The sequence below is a fragment of the Mus pahari genome, chromosome 20 (assembly GCF_900095145.1).
Source record: "Mus pahari chromosome 20, PAHARI_EIJ_v1.1, whole genome shotgun sequence".
Taxonomy (NCBI): domain Eukaryota; kingdom Metazoa; phylum Chordata; class Mammalia; order Rodentia; family Muridae; genus Mus; species Mus pahari.
In genome coordinates this window covers 19,105,327-19,110,712 of record NC_034609.1, presented here as the reverse complement: position 1 = coordinate 19,110,712, position 5,386 = coordinate 19,105,327, and the positions used below count along the sequence as shown (strand labels likewise).

The window sequence follows — 5,386 nt, the reverse complement described above, 5'->3', positions numbered from 1 at the left end:
AGAGAGAGAGAGAGAGAGAGAGAGAGAGAGAGAGAGAGAGAGAGAGAGAGAGAGAGAGAGAGAACGACACAATTAGATGGACCTCGAGGGAATTCTACTGGAAAAAAAAATCAAAATGTTAAGACAGTGTGATGTGACCAGCAGAACATGCTTGAAATGAAAATTACAGAGACACAGATGAGATCAGCGGTTGCCACAGGCAAGGCCGGGTTCCTGAGCAACTAGGAAGTGGGAGCATGAGGACTATGTGGTGATCGAGGAGTTTGTGTCACAATCGTGTTGGCTGTTTCAGGAATTTCCATGTGATAAAAGGCATTGCATCCACTCTTCACCCACACTGCTTCGTTGTGTAAGGGAACACACACTGAACTGATGATCTCTGTGAACTGCACCAAAGTGAATTTCCTGGGCTTGACACTACACTATAGGCATGTGAGCCATTGCTGTGGGTGTGTAAGGCATTGCTATAAGTGTGTAAGGCATTGCTATGGGTGTATAAGGCAATGCTATAGGTGTGTAAGGCATTGCCATGGATGTGTAAAGCATTGCTATAAGTGTGTAAGGCATTGCTATAAGTGTGTAAGGCAATGCTGTAGGTGTGTAAGGCATTGTTATAGGTATGTGAGGCATTGCTATAAGTGTGTAAGGCATTGCTATAGGTCTGTAAGGCATTGCTATGGGTGTGTAAGACACTGCTATAGGTGTGTAAGACATTGCTATAGGTGTGTAAGACATTGCTATAGGTGTGTAAAGCATTGCTATAGGTGAGTGAGGCATTGCTGTAGGTGTGTAAGGCATTGCTATAGGTGTGTGAGGCATTTCTGTGGGTGTGTAAGGCATTGCTATAGGTCTGTAAGGCATTGCTACAAGTTTGTGAGGAGGCATTGCTATAGGTGTGTAAGACATTGCTATAGGTGTGTGAGGAGGCATTGCTATAGGTGTGTGAGGAGACATTGCTATAGGTATGTAAGACATTGCTATAGGTGTGTGAGGAGGCATTGCTATAGGTGTGTAAGGCATTGCTATAGGTGTGTAACACATCACAATGGGAGAAGAGTTGGGTGAAGAACACACAGAACTTTTATGTATGATTTTCTTTGCAAGCACTTGTAAATTTGAAACTCTTCCCAAACATTTGTTACACGTGCAAAAGCAAGGTGCGCATCTGCGTGGGAGCAGTGTCGCCTCTCTGGTACCCCGTCTGTCTTTCTTAGGTTTGTATATACGCTACATTTGCACACATCTCTGTTTCTCTTTCATTTTGGACAGCTTAGACATTTACATCTTTCAAATATAAACATTAAGTAAAAAATAAATACAAAGCTCTATAAAAGGCAAAGCAGTCGTCTATTCTGGAAGTCTAACTGCTCAGTCCTGGGTCACTCCCTTTCTCGGAGTCTGTTACAACTTGCTTCTAAGTTTCTTTATGCAAACACAGACAAGGGAGCTCTCTGCCATTTAATATACAAAGTGGAGCCTGGGCCATTCTGTTCTGTCTTGAAAACACATCTGGGAGAGTCTGCTCTAACTGTATCCAGGGATGTCACCTCCTCAATTGCATGTGCTAATGTTATCTTAGGTGTGAGTCAGAATTAGCAGTTCTCTGTTAACAGCATTTAACAGAGCAGGGAGCCTAATGTCCCTCAGCCAGCTCTAGTCTTAGGATTTTTCAGCCAAGCTAGGATATCACTCAGTGGAGCACTTGCTAATCATGACCAGGCCTTGGGGTCCATCCCTAGGACTGCAAGCAACAAAAAACAGTATCGCTGTAAGTGCGGCACTTCCAACCTGTATGGGTTCCCCACTGGTACATTGGGGTACAACATTCCTGTCATTTGCTCCTCTTACTTTCCAAGAAGTTTCCCTGATAGGAAAACCAGCCCCTGTCTATTACATGAGCATAAATAGCCTCTAGTTTGACATTATTTTTAAACATCACATGATCTTCTATGTGTCATATAGAAGCATCATATTTAGTCTTTTGGTTTCGTTTGGTTTGGTTCAGGTTTCGAGGCAGGGTCACGAGGCTTAACCTGAGCTAGCCTCAAACTCACCATTGTAACTGAGGCTGGTCTCAGACTTAGTATCTTTATGCCTCCGCTCCCCATGCTCTGAGACTAGAGGGACACACCTCTACGCCTCATTTTATGTCACGCTGGGGATCAAACCTAGGGCGTTGTGCTTGCTAAGCAACGCACTCTACACACTGAGCTGCACCCCCAACCCATCACTTCCCTTAATCCCGTGTGTTAACCTATAAGCCAGTCTTAAAGGGGGGATAGAATTGGGGCATTAGAGCATCATCCACTTACCTTCCTGGGGTCTCAGAGAACGGATGTGGGGCAAAGTTTGGGGGGACCAAGGAAGCCTTCAAAGGGACAACATGAACTGTTTCTATTGAGACAGCCTGGGTTATGACAGTAGAAGACCAGATGACGCAGAAGACCTCAGCTGTTGGAACTCTTAGTGGAGAAACTGAAACCCAGTGAGCAGAAGAATCTGATCGCCAGGATCAGGGTCCTAAAGCCTGATTTCCGGACATTAGCCCTGCTTCCCGCAAGCAGACACACAGAGAGCGGCAGCCTGATCCCATATATAACTATGAAAATCATAAGACCAGAGCTGAAGCTCGCCCCACCCCCACCCCCACCCCAACACCCCAGACAGAAGCTGTGGCTTCCACGTCACTCTCAAGGACAAACCTTTGCTTTTGCTTATAACTTCCAGGTAGCTACCCTGTCTCTGCCGATCAGGACCCAGGCATCATCACCCTGTCAACCCTCAGCCATCAGGTTTCTGTCCATGCAGTTCATCACTTGAAACCCCCTGGGAAACAGGAACCCCTTTCCTGACTTTCCAGGTGATTCCGGGAGACGGCAAGACAACATAACACCACAAAAGTCAAGGGTTGGCTTGGGACTCAACAGCAGCCCCGTAGCCAAGCTGGGACCCAAACCTGGGCTTCAAATTCTAATCCAGCACCAGCAGCAACTCCCCAAAGGTGCCTGAAAAGCCAAGTGGTAGTAGGCAAGTAAGACTGTTTTAGGTCAACAGGGAGATTAAGATATACGTGAACAAGAAAAGGGCCTCTGAAAGCTATGAGTTTAATAACCAGCTCCACTATTCAGTGCCCAGACCACATAGCAGTGGCTTAAGAAACTGGCCTTAGTGACCCTACAATTTTCTCTTGTGCAAAATTAGGCCAGAGAGACCCATTTCCCAGGGAGAGGGGCACAACCATTTCTAGGATCCTTTCCTGTGGGAATCAGCCCCTGCCCTAGGTCTAGTCCTCTAACTATAGGCCTTGGGCAGGAATACATCATCAGTGCATGGGGCTTGGGAGCCCCTGCTCTCCACCCATCACAGATCACGTACCCCAGTCGCACCAGGGCCTGCCCAGGACAATCCTCTTGTTTATACATGGCTCTGAAAACAGCCATCCCTGCTCCCCACTGGCTGGGGCTCTGACACTCTAGCTTCCTTTAGGTGCCCCTGGCTGGGATGAGAAAATAGGCCAGTCACAGACCAGATTCTGGCCCTGCTTGTCTGCTCTGGAGGTCCTTTCTCTGAGACTCTGTGTCCCCCAGGCTGCACAGGAACTTCCCCAGTTCCTATTTGCTCGGCACAGAGTCGGTGCTAAACCCCACGCAGAGCATCTTATAGTCTACCCTGTCACTCAAGCCTTGTGCTACATGACTCACCTCATTATATATATGACAAATTGGGGTTCAGGAAAGCTAGCCCCCTGGCCCCCCCCCCCCCAGATATAATCATGCCTTAACTTCACTTCTGAAAGCAGAGGTTTCTTTGGAGTTAGAAGGAGGTAGGTCCCTAGCTTGTCACTCCTGGGATGGCATGAGGTCTGTACACCTGGGGTCTGTGGATGGGGACCAGTAGGTGGGAGGGTGGAGGGGTCCCGGGGACTAACCTGTAAAGCGGGGGCAGTAAGTCCTCACTGCTGTCTCAAGATGGTCCTCTAGCTTCTGCAGGGAGAAAAGGAAGTTGAGAGGAGTCGAAAGCTGTGGCTTTTCTGTTCACCTCGGCCCACTTACCCCCTGGCTTTTCTGGCCTCACTTCACCCTATGCCCCTGCCTCACTTCTTCTTTTGTAGTAACAGTCTCTGTTTCCTCTGAGCTGTCGGCTAGATCAAGGTCTCCTTGATCTCACTCTGGGGGGGGGGGGAGAGTGGGGTGGGAGACTGAGTTCAACCTCCCAAGAAGTGCCAGGAAGGACAGACAGCACGGTACTGTGGAGGGTTCAGGATGGACCAGCTCTGTACCCTTGGGTAAGCTATGGCTCCTTCCTGAGTCTCAGTTTCCCCATTTATAGAAAGGGGAAATTTATATTATATATATATATATATATATATATATATATATATATTATTTTTTTTTCCTCATTTATAACAGCAACCAGACCAGCAAGTGTCATAGATGCTGAACGGCAGATCTCAGGAAGTACGGCCAGAATAGCAGGGAGGGAAAGCAGACCAGCCTCACCTTCAGTCAGAAGTCCCAGGAGCTTAGCCTATAATACCAGCCATGGTCTTTACAGAGTCCTAAAGAGACGGAGGAAGTGATTCAGAGAGGGGGAGCCTACCCAATTTCCCTGAGGAAAATCCTAACTCGAGAACATGCCCTTCTGCTCCTGCGGTAGTGGGGTGGGGGTGGGGGATAGAGATGCAGGGAAATGAAGGAAACACAGGTCCTAGCACAGTCTTCCTGCCCTCCACCAGAGGCTCAAGCCAGCCCCTTCAGAGTCAGTTCCTCATAGCTCACAGTGGGTGTAAGGGGCTCAGAGGGAAAGGGAGCCCCACCCCAGATGCCATCAAAGGTTTTGCAGGGCCCCTGTATAATTGTGTCTCAACTCCTTGGCCAGACTCCCACTGGGTGACTTAGATAAGCATGTGCCCTTTTTGCATGTTGTTTTTTTTTCCTGGCTATTGTCTTTGTGGTGCTTGGCCTCAACCCCCGGGGCCTTGTGCATGCCTCGAAAGCATCTGCACGTTGAACCACAGCCCTAGCTCCCACACACCCATGCTTTAGTTACTGTGACCATTATAACCAGACATTGACCTCTTAGCCTTTCCTAGCAGAGGGCTCCGGGCTGCCTCGGGGACTGATCCACCAACTCCTTTCTGCTCGGTGGTGAGCAGCTGCACAGAAGGCCCCCACAGCCTCTCTCTTTCCTACCTCACTGTTCCTGCCTCAGCTTGGGATGCCCGCCACGCCTGCGTACAACACAGATGAATTCACTTCACTTCGGACAGTCTTATGATGCTCAGAAGCCAGATCAGTAGCTTCCTCGGTCCCTTGGAGAAGAGGTCATTGCCATCCTTTGACAAAGGTCTCCCCACTTGTGTGTGGGGGGGGGTGGGCGGGTGTGT

At 48.7% G+C, this 5,386-nt stretch overlaps 1 protein-coding gene across 2 annotated transcripts in view; it reads right to left on the bottom strand.

The window, feature by feature from the left end:
• Positions 1-3,982, bottom strand: part of Adgrg5 (adhesion G protein-coupled receptor G5) — a 20,748-nt gene extending 16,766 nt beyond the window's left edge. The window contains exon 1 of one of the 2 annotated variants that reach the window (XM_021220648.1): positions 3,929-3,982. The gene's annotated coding sequence lies outside the window, so the exon portion shown is untranslated. The remainder of the gene's footprint in view (positions 1-3,928) is intronic. The other variant, XM_021220646.1, reaches the window with a different exon arrangement.
• Positions 3,983-5,386: the final 1,404 nt, after the last annotated feature.